This window comes from Protopterus annectens, chromosome 4.part0 (assembly GCF_019279795.1).
Source record: "Protopterus annectens isolate FY-2018-M chromosome 4.part0, PAN1.0, whole genome shotgun sequence".
Classification (NCBI taxonomy): domain Eukaryota; kingdom Metazoa; phylum Chordata; order Ceratodontiformes; family Protopteridae; genus Protopterus; species Protopterus annectens.
In genome coordinates, this window is record NC_056733.1 from 710,194,467 (window position 1) to 710,213,349 (window position 18,883).

The 18,883-nt window shown below is 37.2% G+C and overlaps 1 protein-coding gene across 1 annotated transcript in view; it reads left to right on the forward strand.

The window, feature by feature from the left end:
• The first annotated feature begins 4,220 nt into the window (after positions 1–4,220).
• LOC122800284 overlaps positions 4,221–18,883 on the forward strand; it is a 118,289-nt gene continuing 103,626 nt past the window's right edge. The window contains exon 1 of the mRNA XM_044069772.1: positions 4,221–4,299. The gene's annotated coding sequence lies outside the window, so the exon portion shown is untranslated. The remainder of the gene's footprint in view (positions 4,300–18,883) is intronic.

The following is an 18,883-nucleotide window of genomic DNA, read 5'->3' on the forward strand; positions in this document are numbered from 1 at the left end:
CCACCACCATTTACCAAAACTGCCACATGTCCATGTGCCTGTGGTTACCCATGCAGATTTGTAGATTTAACTCTCTTCACCACCTCCTCTTTCTGTGCAGTGCATGTGCAGCTGTTTGATGTACAATATGACTCAATCAAACACTGCACAGCATAACTGTTAGATAACACAACATTAATCATTTTTGTTCTGTGTGACACTGCACTGCCACTGCGTCAGGGTTCATTGAGGTGGGATAGTCAGTGCTGCATTACCTGTGCTACTGTATAGTGCATGCAGTGCTGCCTGGAGGGAGTGGCACAACTTATGCTACTGGTCCGTTGCCATCTGTATTGCTTCTGGTGCATGTGATAATGGTTGCAATGGGACCTGCTACTGTAGTGTTGTAATGATGGACAGTTTGGAGTACTGGGTGGCCTGTTTCATGTCACAGGATCACAGTATGCCACATGCAGTTGCTACAAATAGTACGTAGACTGTAGCAGGGGCATATGAAAATGTTTCCCTCAGGTATGTCTAGGCAGTGGAACAAGAACATTAGCAGTGTGAACACATGCTTTTTCCACATTTCTGATTTGAGTATGGGAGATGTTATACTGCTCTTTAGCCATGTCTTATGTTTTCCATATGGGCATCATCAACCAGAGCACTGAGGCACCTTGCATCCCCTGAGTTTTGCATACATGTCATGAATGTGTCTCAGGATATGTAAGTGTACCACTGAGCCGTCACTTACCTGGTGGATGGCCTTGTGAGAAGGATATCTGGATATGTAAGTGTATCACTGAGCCTTCACATGCCTGGTGGATGTCCCTGTAAGATATCTGGATATGCAGGTGTACCACTGAGCCTTCACTTACCTGTTGGGTGGCACTGTGGGATGTCTGGATATGTAGGTGTACCACCAAGCCTTCACTTACCTAGTGGATGGCCCTGTGGGAGGGATATCTGGATATGTAGGTGTATCACTGGGCCTTCACTTACCTGGTGGATGGCCTGTGAGATATCTGGATGTGTAGGTGTATCACTGAGCCTTCACTTACTTGCTGGGTGGCACTGTGAGATATCTGGATGTACAGGTGTACCACTGAGACTTCACTTACCTGCTGGGTGGCACTGTGAGATATCTGGATATGCAGGTGTACCAATGAGCCTTCACTTGGTGGGTGGCTCTGTGGGAGGGATATCTGTATATGTAGGTGTACCACTGAGCCTTCACTTACCTGCTGGGTGGCACTGTGGGATATCTCCATTCAGGAAACAGCAATACAGATACCTTTTGTGCCATATGTGGAATCACTGGCACTGTCAAGGTGCTATGTGGACACCTGGGTTACTTACCCCTCTGAGTTGCACACTTGACGGCAGCTGATGGAATGCTAGCTCTTCCTGTTAATGTAAGACTGCCCATGTAAGACAGATGGGTCCTTTATCACCACATGGGTGCAGTCTATTCCTCCTTGCACTTTGGGGAGATCAGCAATACTGCAGAAGTCATACATGGTGGTGGCTCTGTCTTCCCTGATGTGTTGGGTAAGTAGACATTCTGTTCTTTCTGTGGCAACTAAGTATCAATTAATGTCTTGAGTATTCTGCAAGCTAACACCTATGATATGCCTGATATGTCCTCAGTTTATCTGTAGAAGGCTTCTGTAGCTAGTATGTTAAGAACTACATATACTTGGTATTGTAAGTCTGCAGATTCCTCTAGCTGCTATCTGTGGGCCATACAGGTCAACAAACACCTGCATACCATCGCTAGCCACACAAAGGTGGTCTGTGAGCTAGTGGGAAGTAATTCTATGCTGGTATTGCATTCTATGGCATATACAGGTGCATTGCACCCCCTCCTGGGTTCTGCTTTTTGAGCTTATGAGGTTCTGGTGCATGAAACTTATTGCCACTGCTTCTAGTGTTTGCTTTTGCTGTGCTATGACTTTCAGCATTCTCTTTGCCTTTACACACAAATGCAGCCACCTGCACCATTTCAAACCTGGTGATTATGAATCACAACCTTTGTCATCATTTGCAAGTCATTATGCACTTATTAGACTGTGCTTATTCATTTGCATGTCATAATACAGTCATTTGCATACCCCTTTTCTGCACCTTTTAGGCTATTGCCTGATAGCATTATGTGATTCTTTGAAATGCTATATAATGCACATTCTGATTTTCAGAGCAAGAACATGGTGCAAAATTAACTTATTATTTGTGAATACCCCCTACATTTACTTCATTTGTTGTACTTTTTATTCAAGCTAATTTTAGTGTCAGGACCTATTTGAAAGCTTTGGTTATTGTGCAGATATTAACAACCATGTTCCTCCTACACAATAAATTATACATTTGATGTCTCTGAATCAGGCAGAGAACTGTGCATTTTGCTTTCAGAGTGGCATTTCCCCTCTGTACAAACACTGATGTTAATACTAGAACAAAAACCACAGTGAAGGAACAAAGAGTTATCACGAACAGCTTTATTGAAACAGTTGAGCACTTTCTTCCCCTCTATAAGGGACTTCTTCAGAACAAATCTACAAATTTGATTTGATTTTTGTAAATTTATTCTGAAGAAGTCCCTTATCATAGAGGGGAAGAAAGCGCTCAGCTGTTTCAATAAAGCTGTTCATATTAGCTGTTTGTTCCTTCGCTGTGGTTTTTTTCTGGAGTTTATTTGGAATACATTTGGCACTGATGTTAATACCACTAGAATTATTTATTGTAAAGTAGCCTGGAATAATTTAAGAGCAAATAAGCTATGAGTGTTGAACTCCATCTGTAAAAATTCTACTCATTATTGTATATACAGCATCTAACAACTGCACATTATTACATAAAACAAGAAAGTGCCCCTTTCCTCGGTTATCTGCTATGATTTTTGAAGATCAGTATTATGACTTTAATCATCACAAACAAAAGATAGGATTCTCAGTTCTACTCGGTTATGGGTACTTAATTGACAAGGTCCACAAAGCGCTACCTGCTGATGCTGGCACTTTTTGTTTGCTAGACATTTGTTAAAAAGCAATGGACCAATGCAGAAAGTGTATCAACCAGTCAAATGACTCCAAATCAGAAGTTCATTTTATGAGCTATTTTTGACAATCTGTGACTCCGTTTTACATAACAAACCCACACATTCCATCTGTTAGGGAAAGCAATACAGCTTTCTTTAGTATGAAGATAAAACTATAAGGATCCTTTCTCATTGTAAAGAAATAAATCATTGCGAACCATAGCTATGAAAACTTTTTAATTTTGATTGCATTTATGTGTGGCTGAGGGGAGTATGAAAAACTCAGACAGTTATTTTGTTTTATTAATTATTTAGTTAAGTTTTTTTAGAGTAAAGGTAGAAGCCACATTTAGGATATTTCCCAGATTTTGGAGCTACAAAGGAATATAAGTCTGGTTGCAAAGTAATTTGCTTACATTGTGGTTTTGGGTTTATGACCAGAATAGTTCTGTATACATGTAGAGAGCTGATGTAATGACTATTAAATGTTTCATACAGATTTATTAATTTTTCTTCCATGAAGTGTTATATACTCATTTATTCAGGACAGAAGCTACGCAAGTAAAAATCAAATCCGATCTTATCCCTCTGTCAAAAACTGTCATGTTATTGTAAACATAATACATGATAGGTAACTGTGATCCAGAATATAACACATCATGCATACAGGACAATGGATTTCATTACAATTATAGCTGTACTGTGCATAACACATTGTTTAAAATTAATTTTGTGTTACACACCCCATACATGCCTTGATTCCAAAAAGATCTTGCAACAATTCCCATGAAGAGCCTCTGTTATATCCAAAACACACTCTGGATCTTACACTATTTCAGACTTTGAGAAAACATAAAATATTTTATCTTTAACTATGTTTTACAATTTAATATTTTAATTAAATTATGCATTTCAATAATTTAATGTTTTTAAGTGAAACAGTTTACCTCAGCTATACTCCACAACATGTATACAGTATAACATATATATGTAACACAATTATTTAATTTAATTCCCTTTATATATATTCCAAAATGTGAACAAAAATATCAAGTTTTGTAGTCACATTAAACACTTTAGCTGTGATAGTTGTCATTGTCGTGTATGGGTTAGGCTGCATTTTCAAAGATCACCGCACTGTAGTACGTGCATTACAAGGGAAATCACTTTTGCATCTTACAACATATCCTGTTCAGTCAACGGCATGTAAATGAAATTGGCATCCTTAGCAAATCTTCATTTGAAGCCTAACATTAGAGACGTATATCAAAACAACACAGGTATGAAAAAGTCATTCTACTCTAATAAGCTTTTTAATGCAACTAGAGTATCTGCAGATAAGATAGAATATGTAATGCTGTTTAGTATTAAAGAAATGGCCTTTACAGCGTATGAGCTGTTTGTATAATAAGGTATAATAAAAAAGGGTGAAGAACAGAGACAATGTTTAAAATATGCTCGGTATAAATGGGTTTAAATAAAAATACATTTGATTGATGAAGTGAAAAATAAACATTGGTTGCATGACAATGTATTGCACTGAACTTTTGGCAACATATGTACTGCGAGTTATCTGAAAGCTTGGTATTTCAGTATGTGGCTATTACTTACTGGTACCAGGAGTGGGTTTCCTGGTACCACCTTGACCACTAAACAATGGGGAGATGGCAATAAGACTTCAAGTGCTTTAGAGATGCTGTCTGATGTATTAATGTGATGTCCTCTTTAGCTCTTCTGTTTTATTCTGTGTTTTAGTTGACTGACTTCTGTGGTCCTTCATATGCAGCAGTTTCAGTCAGTGTTAATGTTTTACATACGCTAATGTAATCTAAATCTGTAGTTCCTGTGGTACAGGGTTTGATTCCCTCAGCCCTCAGTGCCAAGTGGCTTAAATGGACATTGCTCCTTTATTACTCTTATAAAGGAATTGTGTGTTCTGTGTGTCTACCTAGTTAACAAATGGGTACTATTATTATTATTATTATTATTATTATTATTATTAATAATCTTTTTTGTATGAAATTTTATGCAGGCTGTTTATCGTTGTTTTTGGCCTGTGTAATGGATGAAAAGGCTCTCTAAACAAGTCCAACTACCTGTGTAACAAATAAATCAAGAAGTAAAATAAATAAACCTCGGATGGAAATGAAAAAAAAAACATTTTATACACATATATATATATATATATATATATATATATATATATATATATACTTTTTTTTTTTTGCAGTGGCTGAGGTAGGGTAGCAGAGTGAACACACAAGGTAGTGGAATCACCTTGATTAGGGATAAATGGAAATCTACAAATTTAGCAGGAAACAAAGACAGTATGCCAGAGAGATGAAATGTGAGAGATAAAAGTTCAGGCTTGACATTCATAACAGCTAAAGACAACAACAGAAATTCCATCTGAATTTAGTAAATGAAGAAACTTACAGCTGTCACTATTCGTTTTATGAGCTGACTCCACCAAAGATGAATTATCTTACAAAAGGACAACAGAAAAGGTAACATCACTCCCACTTTCTTGTGATGTGACTGCTATATGATCTGTGAACTGAATGCCAGCTCACAAAAGAAAAAGTCCCACATAGTACAAATGAAGTTTGCTTCAAAATGACTCAATATGTGGGAGAATATTTCTATTTTGCCTTGAAAAATTAAACCTATACTTCAGGCTAACTGGGCAACAGCTCAAACAAAAAATAAATACATAAATAAAGACCAGTATTCCTGCCCATGTTTTGCATTTACTGCATGACTTTTGATATTGAACCAAATGCAGTACAGGGCAACTGTTATAGAACCAAATAACACTAGGAACAAGTCAACTACATTAGTAGTAATAGGAATGAAGCACAAACTCCACGGCATACAAATAAATCCAAAAAATGATTTATTAGTTTAGTCTTGGAACTTCTTCAGAAAAATAAATCTTTGTCTTATAATATTTATTTGTATGCTGTGAAGTTTGCGCTTCATTCCTATCGGCTGGTATTACCTTTTATATTGGATACTAAACATCCATCTGAAATATAAACTTCAAAAAGAGTTGGGCAGTGCTCAAGAATGTGTATGTGTGTGTGTGTGTGTGTGTGTGTGTGTGTGTGTGTGTGTGTGTGTGTGTGTGTGTGTGTGTGTGTCTGTGTACTTATATACACAGATACCATTTTAGTGTGTCTTTTTTGTTAAAATGTCCAGTTAAGTATAAATGGCTGAGCTCTTGTAATATTTCAAAATTAGCTAAAACATAACATATTTTGCCTTTCACTATGTTTTACAATTTAGTATTTTAATTGAATTATACATTTTACTAATGTAATGTTTTTAAATGAAACATTTTACTTCAAGCTTACTCCACAACAGGTATGTAGTATAAACACATATGTGTAACACAATTATTTAAGTTGATTCCCTTTATGTTCCAAATCTGAACCATAAATATTAAGTTCTGTAGTCACATTAAATGGGCTAACAAGGATAATTTTCATTGTAGTTTATGGGTTAGGCTGCGTTTTCAAAGATCACTGTACTGCAGTGTGTGCATTTCAAGTGAAATCACTTTTCTACCTTACAACATATTCTGTTCATAGGTTCATAGGTTTATAGGCATATACTAGGCGAACAACCGCCAGGACCTTCATAAGCCTAGCTGTGGAATCCAACCCAGTTGTGTCCCTGTGTATCATGGCATTTATTAGGAGAGTGTATGTTAGTTAGGAAGGTTTTAAAGTTTATATGGGGAGGTATGTTAGTTTGGCCATAGCTACTGTCTGTCTCTGCCCATCAGAGGCATGAGGTACAGACCCTGGTGAATTTCTAATTTCCTATACATTGGTCAAGGTTATGCTTAAAAATGGTTAGTGATGGTCCCTGCTTCACATGAATGGGGAATCTCTTCCAGAGCATGGGGATCCTTTGAGACACATATCTGTTTCACCAACATGTTCTATTTATGTTGCAAGCAAAAATTAAATCCTTGGATCTAGTGGTTCAGATACTGTTCATTTTTCAAATGTGCAAAAATTCCATCAGAGCGGGATCTGGGTATGCCTTGTATCTTTGTATGTCAGGCATAGATCACCTCTCAGTAAACAGTAGGAGACCACGTATAAAGGCTTTAAGGCAGTCCATAAAGGATAATGTGCTTGTACCCTAGATTCTTGTTTTTTCTAAATTTATTCAGCTTTGAACATATCTGAGGCTATCTGGACACTTCTGGGGCATGCTGGGAAGTGCTAAGGACTCAGTTTCTGCGCCTAGTGGGTTTGAGTTAACCCCTGGCCATGTTCACAAGTAGCTGAGAATTAGTTATATGAAAAAGTGGCCTTAGACCTTCATGTACCACTGCAATTCATAGAGCTAAATGTAAAAGGGCCTAATCTGCTTACAAAGCATGTAAATGGACCTGAATTTACATGAAATGCTTTCATGAAAAATGACAGAATTATGAATATAAGACAGTAGCAGGGGCTAGGGAAAGGCGGAAACTGTTAAACTAATTGTTTTACTGTTGTGAATGTATTTATGAAAGTGCTATCATTATAATAACAAAACTTTACTTTGCTGGACTAAGATTTTGCATGTATATATAACTACGGGGTTTGTGCCACCTACTTTTTATAAGGACAACAGGCATAGTGTCATTGTTGTATTATTTAAACTGATGATCATATCAAAAGTTTTTTGTGTATGACTGTGGCATTTTTTTTTTCATGTGCAGTAGTGATGCAGAACAATGGATCAAGGCAGAGAAAGGTCAGCTGTAGCTATGAGGAAAACAGCATCCTCAATGGCAGCCTTTAGGGCATACAGTAAATGTCTATTTGGTAAAGGGGGACCCAAACAAGCTGAGAAGAGAAAAGCCTGGAATCAAGTTGTCCTGGACATTGAGGCAGTTGCTGGAAGAAACTGCACATTAATACAGTGCAGGAAGATGATATGGTAGAACATGCTAGAAGGAAGGCGAGGCAGAATGTAATTGTCTGTACCAGTGCAGGTGGGGGGTGGCATCCATCAGTAATCCCATTAACAATAATACCTCCTCTACATCCATGGTGTGACTATGACACAGACAATGATGGCACTGGAATAATCAGAGCTGGTGTGGACACTGGCTATTACTGATGTCTGCAGCAGCAGCAACACTTGTCTGCTCAGGAACGTTGGTTTAAAAACAGTAACTTATACTTATACAACTAAGTGAATACTGACATGGAATGATTACATGAAACACATGACAATTACTATTAATAGGTGATCCTTCTACATCTACACAGAATGAACAGTGTACATGGTAATTGTCCCCCACACCTCCTTAATAAGCATACAGTAATGTATACTATTTCTTTATTATTAAAAAGCAATGTCTTTCAGCTTTTCCTGGTTAGTGGTCACCACAGTGGATCACCTGTCTGTTAATGATTGGCAGTGTTTTTTTTTATGGTGCCAAGTTACCAGCCCGACACCCAACCTTCACGGAAGGCACACCCACCTACCTGCATGTCTTTTACAGTTCACGCAGCCACAGGGAGGACAAGCAGACTCTGCACAGAAGGAACTCCAGCCGAGAATCAAACTAAAGGACCACGGCATCTATTTCTTTATTAGTAATGTTTACAAATAATTCCTTATTGGATCAGCAGTAGACATAAACAGTTCCACTGTACAAATAAATTTGGAAGATAGCAGCAGAATGACTGTTGAAGATGATGATGATGATGATGATAACGTAGTTGTATTTATGAGGTAATGATGATGATTACATATTTATGTTTATGAGGTAATGATGATGATGATGATGATAACATAGTTATATTTATGCTGTAATGATGATGATGATTACATGGTTATATTTATGAGGTAATGATGATGATGATTACATAGTCATATTTATGAGGTAATGATAATGATGATGATGATTACATAGTCATATTTATGCTGCAATGATGATGAGGATTACATAGTTATATTTATGAGGTAATGATGATGATGATAACATAGTTATATTTATGAGGTAATGATGATGATGATGATTACATAGTTATATTTATGAGGTAATGATGATGATGATGATAACAGTTATATTTATGCTGTAATGATGATGATGATTACATAGTTATATTTATGAGGTAATGATGATGATGATGATGATTACATAGTTATATTTATGAGGTAATGATGATGATGATTACATAGTTATATTTATGAGGTAATGATGATGATGATGATGATGATTACATAGTTATATTTATGAGGTAATGATGATGATGATGATTACATAGTTATATTTATGAGGTAATGATGATGATGATTACATAGTTATATTTATGAGGTAATGATGATGATGATTACATAGTTATATTTATGAGGTAATGATGATGATGATGATTACATAGTTATATTTATGAGGTAATGATGATGATGATGATAACATAGTTATATTTATGAGGTAATGATGATGATGATTACATAGTTATATTTATGAGGTAATGATGATGATGATTACATAGTTATATTTATGAGGTAATGATAATGATGATGATGATGATTACATAGTTATATTTATGAGGTAATGATGATGATGATTACATAGTTATATTTATGAGGTAATGATGATGATGATGATGATTACATAGTTATATTTATGAGGTAATGATGATGATGATGATGATAACATAGTTATATTTATGAGGTAATGATGATGATGATGATTACATAGTTATATTTATGAGGTAATGATAATGATGATGATAACATAGTTATATTTATGAGGTAATGATGATGTTGATGGTGATGATAACATAGTTATATTTATGAGGTAATGATGATGTTGATGGTGATGATAACATAGTTATATTTATGAGGTAATGATGATGATGATGATGATTACATAGTTATATTTATGAGGTAATGATGATGATGATTACATAGTTATATTTATGAGGTAATGATGATGATGATAACATAGTTATATTTATGAGGTAATGATGATGATGATTACATAGTTATAATTATGAGGTAATGATGATGATGATGATGATAACATAGTTATATTTATGAGGTAATGATGATGATGATGATGATGATAACATAGTTATATTTATGAGGTAATGATGATGATGATTACATAGTTATATTTATGAGGTAATGATGATGATGATGATGATAACATAGTTATATTTATGAGGTAATGATGATGATGATAATGATGATAACATAATTATATTTATGAGGTAATGATGATGATGATTACATAGTTATAGTTATGAGGTAATGATGATGATGATTACATAGTTATATTTATGAGGTAATGATGATGATGATGATTACATAGTTATATTTATGAGGTAATGATGATGATGATTACATAGTTATATTTATGAGGTAATGATGATGATGATTACATAGTTATATTTATGAGGTAATGATGATGATGATGATGATGATGATTACATAGTTATATTTATGAGGTAATGATGATGATGATGATGATTACATAGTTATATTTATGAGGTAATGATAATGATGATGATGATGATGATGATAACATAGTTATATTTATGCTGTAATGATGATGATGATTATATAGTTATATTTATGAGGTGATGATGATGATGATGATGATGATGATGATGATAACATACTTATATTTATGAGGTAATGATGATGATGATGATGATAACATAATTATATTTATAAGGTAATGATAATGATGATGATGATGATAACATAGTTATATTTATGAGGTAATGATGATGATAATGATGACGTAGTTTTATTTATTAGGCATCTTGAGCAAAGTGGCCATCAGTCTCCATATTTAATGGGAATATCTCACACTCAACAACATTAGTAACTCTGCAGGAAGTGACACTGTATCACAAAGTCAAGCACATGCTGATATTAACTTACTGTTGTACAGGAGGAAAACATCTGCACCTCTGCACCAGTATCTCCTAACCCAGATGAACATTTTGAGAATGACGGCAGACATTCGGAGGTATCAGTGTCCACAATGACACTTTTACAATGGGTAGCCAGGCACAGGACTTTGTTACAACTACCCCAGAAAACACATAAAGCATTAGCTGCCCAGCAGCAATTGTGCCATGATTGTTAGATCTCAGAGCACTGCCACAGACAGTCAGCTGGAAATGGTTGGAACCTTCCGATGTGTATATGACGATTTCCATCACTATTTGGAAATGGCAGAGAGTAGGGATAATTCCATGATCACACTGATGCTTAGTAGGGTAGCACACCAAGCATCTGCCATGGACACTTCCATTTCTATACTAGGTAGGACTTACTGGACTCAAGCAGGAGTTAGTCCTCCAAAGGGAAGAGGACAGCTGGCAGCAGATCATGAGACTGTATATGCTTCTCAAGAAAGCACTGTAATTAGTTGGAATGAACAAGCAGAACAGATTTCATGTAGGCCATGTCAGCGCTCATCTCTGTGTCACAGAATCCTCCTTCAAAGTCCTGATCGTGGTGCCACAGAACTGCCAGATCAGTGTCTGCAGGATCACCTGCATCAGGTAGGTCATGAAATCAGACCAACTCACCATCCAGCTCTCATGACGACCCCTCTTCAAAACCACTTGCACTGCCTTTAGAAGATGTGTATGACACATTTGACCTTGCCCTACTGTGAATCAAGTGTGACATTTCTGTTCATAGGTTCATAGGTTCGTACTAGGCTATCTGCCTTAGGGCATTTATAAGCCTAGCCAGAGTGTATGTGGCTTACACCACCCCTTAGGATGAGAATACTACGCCCTTTTAGGGTTTAGTTTACTATACCTCTGTCTAGTAGTGACACAGAGATGACCCCCGGGGTAAACTTATGATCTCCCATCCACTCGTCGAGATTTCTCTTGAATAGAGTCAGAGAGGGGCTCTGCCTAACATGGACTGGGATTCTGTTCCAGAGTATAGGGAGCCACTGGGTTATGAATCTGTCCCTCCAGCATGTTCTATTTATTTCTGTGTTGAGGTTTAAGTAATTTGTTCTCGTGGCTCTGATGGATTTGGATTTTCTGAGGTGGAGCATGTCCATTAATTCAGGATTGGACATGGCCTTGTACGTCAGGCACAGATCACCTCTGAGTAGGCAGTATGCGACTGAATAGAGCTGGGGTTTTTTCAGTCGGGCAGCATATGACATATGTTTAAGACCCTTTATCCTCTTGGTGAGGAACTTTTGGGGTCTTTCCAACTGCTGCAGGTGTCGGGTGAGATACATCCCAAATGGGGCATTGTACTCAATCATTGGCCTGATAAGAGAAGAGTACAGAGGCACAATGACCTCTCTTGATCTAGATGTGAAACCCTTCATGATAAGGTGGGCAATATAGAAGGTCTTCCTAACCACTTTGGCAATGTGAGTGTCAAATGAGAGGTTACTGTCAACCTGGGTCCCTAGGTCCCTGATTACCTCTTCCGTTAATGGATTACCGCCTATGTGGTAATTTGTTACCTTGTTTTTCCCAAAGGATATGACTATACATTTCTTGGCGTTCAGCTTAAGGCCATGGCTCTGGCACCAATTATCCATTTCTATGAGGCCTCTCTGAAGGATGTTTGTGTCCGCTGGAGTATCAATTATGGCGCCCAGTTTGCAGTCATCTGCGAACTTTGTCAGCCACAATCCTCCTATGTTTGCCTGTACCTTGGAAAAATAAATGCCGAACAAGAGGGGTCCCAGGACTGAGCCCTGTGGGACACCGCTTGTGACTGGCTTAGAGTCTGACATAGCTCCAGCAACTCTGACCCTGTGGGTTCTGTCCTTGAGCCAGTTTGCAACCCATCTTGTGACATATGGGTTTACATTTAAGCTGGTGAGTTTGTCTATGATGCTCGAGTGGGGTATTGTGTCAAAGGCTTTTGCAAGGTCAAGGTAGGCTGTGTGAACTGCCTTGCCCTCATCAATGGCCTTAGTGACTGTTTCAAAAAAGTCGACCAAGTTCAAAAGGCAGGATCTGCCCTTGACAAAGCCAAATTGGGTAGGATCCAATGTCTGTAGGTCCCCAATGTCTTTGTTTATGAGTTCCATAATGATCCTGTCCATAGCTTAGTTACACTTTGACCTTAACAAACATGGGTGAATGTTTAAGTTGAAGAGGAATAAGTTATTTAAATAAAAAGGGGTGGGGGAACACAGGACACATTGTAACTGTATGCATTCCATTCCTGTAATAATACTACTTATAAAACCTCATTAAACTATGGAAAGAAAGATGTATGCCATAGTATAAGATTGCAGTGATTAACGCCATTAATGCTGTATGCACTGATGTTGTCACAGCAGGCAGTTACCTAAAACCTAAAAGTAGTAATGCACAACTTTTCAGGGAAACAGTAATAAAAAGTTGCAGACTAAAATAAAAACCCCGCAGTGTAAACTAACGCTCTTACTACTTCACCGTCACCAGTGCACAAATGATGATATTTTTTGTTTCTAAGGCCACAAATTATTGTGTAGGGCAAAATAAAATAATCTGATGTGCAGTACCTCAGCAGACAACATACTTTAAACTAAGAAAATATTGCACAATATAAAAACAATATGATGTGATATGGTTTCATTCAACTGCAAGGTATGAATTAATTTTAAGTACTAAATTACCAATTTTTACTAAAAGAAACACCAGATGAGGAAATTCTTTATGTATATATTTAGGAAAACCGACTCTTTATAGCTTATTGTGAAAAACAGTTAAAAATGTGATTTTTATTTACATGATGCCTTACGAGTTTCAGCAGGCAGTCGTATAGAGTTCAGTTCACTCTCTAACACTTAGGATTACACAGATATTAGGACAGTAAAGAATTAACAGAATACTATAACAGCTTTGATTTTTAAGGGGCAACTTGTTGAAAGAGGGGCGACATAATTTCTGGAGGAATATAAGAAGGCTTAGTTTCTTTGCCTCCTAATCTTGCACTGAATGGTACTAGAAGTTGGTGCTTTAAAAGCAGAACATGGAATGAATTACTGAGGTTAACTGGAAAATATTTAATTGGTTCAGTTCTGTAATGTAGTAAAGTGTATACTTTTACAGAACTCTGAAAGGCAGCAATGTGTATATGAGTGTAAAAGAAGAGTTGGCATAAGGGTGGAGAAACTGGCATAATGGATAAGGTGTTTACCTTGCAAGCACAATGTGCAGGGTTTGACTTTTCCATGAGGTAACTGGCTATGCTTCAAATGGCCCATAAGGGCACTTAGTTTAGTGCTAACCTATAAGCAGTTTTGTTTTCAGGATAATCTTGTTAATATATGCATTTTGCTATTAGGCCCTTAGACCAAACGACTACTAATCTAGGACTACAACATTTCAGCAGAACTTAAGGGATTTGTTTGCAGCAACATAACTGAGCACTCAGGCATGAGTTTTGTAAACAATAATATCAGTACCTTTTCCCAATGCAAAAACAATATTTAAAGATGAGAGGAAATATGTGAACAGTGACAGTAGACCATGCACCACAAAGCATAGCTCACAGATATTACTGCATTCATCACTTATCCTCTATGTGTTTTTTTACAAGAAAGGAAACACTAACCTGAATGACATGGCCCATAGTTCTGGACTTGATACCACCTCTTTACCTCTGCAGCCATACACCATGCAGGAGCCTGCTGAATGAGGTATTTTAGTACTGCTGCCACCTGGTCATTATCGGTGGTAGTAGGACTGGAAGTGGGAGCTGCAGTGACAGCATGGGTCACTTCACCACTAGACTGGCACATGAACATGTTGTGCAAAATGTGACATGCAGTAAACATCCTGCACACAGTAGGTGGATCATTCTGAGGACCACCCACAACTCATCTAGGCACCAGAAATGACTCTTCAGGAGGCCAAAGGCTGTCTAGATGACAATATGGGTCTGGGACAGGGATGTGCTGTAGGTCTCTTCTGTTGCACTTTCTGACTGGTGTCATGAGTCATGGCTCCAGAGGCTATCCAGCATCTCCCAAAAGACTAAAAAGAGAGAGAAAAGAGAATGAGATAAAACAAAGGAAAAGTGGTTTAGTATTCAGCAATACATTTCACCATGAGTAACTTCTTAAATAAAATAGAAAGTAAAATATATTTCCTCTTACCAACAAGACCACTGGACATCATACCATGCAAGAAGAGGTGGCAGAGTGAGCTAGTATGCCAGTCATGGAAATTGTGTGTACTGCCAGGATGCTGGGCAGAGACATTGGCGATGCACCCCCATGCATCACATGCTACCTGGTAACAGATGGAAAGGTAGCCCTTCTAACTGTAGCACCCCCTCACACCATGGACCATAAGGGGCCCTAACTGCAACATGGGTGCAATTTATTACAGTGAGTACCTCGGGGAAATGTGCCACCCCATAAAAGAAATGCACAGTCCCGGCTCAGTCCTAAGGTGATACCGGGAAACAGATGCACTGATCTACACTTGCCAAGAGTACATCCAAGAACTGCTGCATTGCCCTTGAAACAGAAGCCTCAGAGATACCCAGTGCATCCCCAGTCTGTCTGTGGAAGGTCCCCATGGCAAGTATAGTGAGGGCTATTTATACCTTAGTATCCACAGGGATAGGACGTCCATGCATTCCTCCAGTACCTCTATGGGGGTCATACAAATTCTATAAGACCCTTATAATACCCCTCTCCATGCTAAACCATGCACGTATTTCCCAAATATCAAAATTATAATGAGTTATTCTCTGCTTATATTTTCACTTCTTTGGCTGGTGAGTGCTGTTGGGCACAAGCAGTGTTGGCTCAGCCAAGCAAGCATCATACAACAGGAAAGAATTGACAGCATTTTCATGGGCTGCAAAGTAGATAGGATAGGTAGGATTTTGCTTTATATACCATATCTGCAGACAGAGTGGAAAAGCAGGAAAATGTCACTATGATTTGCATAGGTGAGAGAATGCTTCATTAGCATATGCTGGTTTACATCATTCCTTGTTTACATTCTGCTCGGACTGCATTTGCTTAGGCTTATTTGCAGCCATCGCACATTAGCGTAAGTGGCCTCTATGAATTGCAGCTTGCTTGCAGTCTTTCACAGACTGCACAGGTAGCCTATATGCATTCTGGTAATGACTACCACTGTAAGGTTCTGATCTAAGGTTAATCCTCAGTATTTTTGTTGAGTTGCTACAGGCAGTTTTTACCCATCTGGGTCTGTTAGTGAAATAAGTTGGGCTTTCACTAACAGATAAGTTCCAAGCAGAAGCAGGGCAGTGAATTATCTACATGTAATATATCACAACAATGTCCTCAGTATTTAACTATTTTTTGTTTTGTGTGTGACACGGCAGAATACTTTAATAATAGAAACCTAAAATAATCTGACAAATTCCAGTTAAAAGTCACTGAAATCCAACAATAGCTATGGAGATTCTCTACTCTTCAACCAAATATCCAGAAGCTGGAACACTATCCCTCAATACATCCTAAATGCCATCAACTCATCAAAGTTTAAACAAATTCTCAGGGAACTCTTAATCAGCAACTGGCTCTGCTTCTGCCTATTTGCAGGGTGATCATACATCTCATTGTCTTACATCACATATGTTTTTCTGTCTCTGTTCCAATCTGTTCCCCTTCTGCTCCCACTCCCACTTTCCCTTTCTCTTGGGTTCCCCCTTATCTCTCCCGTCTACACTCCTCACTTCTCCAAGGGAGACTTAATTTCAAGTAGCTCCTTTATTTTTGAGTTCCCATCATACCTGTCAACCTCTTAGAGGAAGGCATGTGGACAAAGCCATAAATAAAAGTGGAACAAAGGCTCAAAATTGGGACAATTTTTAAATATTGCTCTTGTAAACTTAGAAAGTTGATAGAATAACAGGTTTTGCATTAGCATGAATGTTCTGAAGTATACGAAGTCTGAAACGCAAATGTCTGTCAATGTTTTCGAACTTTAGTCTTTAATGATTTACCACTAATTTGCCAGAAAACCACAATTTTATGAAAAACAGACCCCAAAAATATGAAGCCAAAATCTGGGTATTCTGCATAAATCTGTACAGTTGAGAGGTATGGACTGAATTCCCATATACATAAGTTATACATAAGTCCTTTCACTGCTATTCCTAATTGATTGTCAGAATTTCACATTTTTGTATTATACTGATGTCTATAGTGGTGCCATAATACTGTATGCTAATTGTAATGTTTTTATATTTTCAGTTTAGACACTCCTAGATATTGTACTCTGTTTCTTCTATACACTTTCTTTTTATTACCTAGTAAATATTGTTATATGTGTTTACTTTGTAATAGAGCTTTTTCCCCAGGCCTCCTCTGAACATGGACTACTAGTCCAGTCAGACCATCCTGATAAACAAATATCAAATAAAAAATAAAAAATTGTTTGCATGTGTGGAAACACTACCAAATATTGTCTGTGATATACTGAACTTAAACAAGTTTTGCCAATTATGTCTGCTAAACAGTCAGCTTGAAAGTTCTTTGTCAGTGAGGGTGGTATGGGTGTGGTGTCAAAGCTTTTTGAAACATTAAAACAACTTCTAACTTCAATATCTACCTCATTGTCCTGGTGCAAAGGAGAATACAGCAACTCAATGGACCATAGTGTTGAGAACATACTGGCTGTAAAAGGAGATGTGTTGTCTAAGTTCCTAGCATATTGTGTGGACTGCATGTTTGTGCTTTAGCTCACATTAGCAAGTGCTGAAACCTAGTTGGAAGGGATAAACATGTAAAGAAAGAAATATGTAAAGATAAGTTTCATCACGTAATGACACCACAGTTTGGCTTACTGTTTCATAAAACTAGTTAAGAGTATTTATTGGCATGACAATTTTGATGATAAGATTCTCAGACATAAGACATATTTGCACGTCAGTGCTGAGGTAAACATTATTTTGTATTTTGTTGCACTGCACCTCCACAAAAATTATTTATAATGCATAAATAAACAAAATGTCTGAAAAGATGGCCATCAGAATTTGTATGCTGATGTCACGTATGCAACTGATTTTACTGCTCTGTAGTATTTTAGTCCCCCCCCAAAAATAAAAAAGAATATAGCATGCATGAAAAAACAAACAAATAAAATGCAATAATATATCATTTATGAAATTGTCAGGATATACCAATAATCTCTCTTACTCTCTATCTACTAAGAATGTCTACAGAAATAGAATTTTTTTCTACAGAAAAAGAAAGCAAAATAAAATGTTATTGTTTTGCAAACAAACAGAAAGGTATACAATTTATTCTGATTTTCACAAATGTCAGAGTGTTGTGTGACAGTGCAGTAGAGGATGAGCAGACAGTACATTTGGGTAACACATTTAGGTAAAAATGTTCTCTAAATCCAAATGAGAAAAACTTTGGTCTTCCTTTTAAAACTGTATGCCTATCTATTAGCCTTTATTAACAACATCTGAAATATTAATGTACCGAGTGACCATTGATATAATTGCATTACTGTGCTTTATTTTGTTTTATGTGCTCAGATTTCTTGCACATGAAATACTAATAGAATAACCAATGTCTGAATATTGTACAGTATTAAGATGGATGTATTATTGTACAGTATTATGTATAGAACACATGGGCTGTACTAAAGTAACCTGTGTGTATGTGCATGCATGTGTGTGTGTGTGTGTGTGTGTGTGTGTGTGTGTGTGTGTGTGTGCACGTGTGTGCGTGCATGCGTGCATTTGTGTTTGTGTGATATACTGTACAAGTCCCCCCTCTTTATTCTGATTTCTAATTCTTTTTTGTTAGCTCAATATAACATCCATAGATGCATTTAGTTTACCCTCTCCTTCTTGAAGCTATAAATATCTACCCACCTTTCTGTTTGCTTTTCACAGGAACAA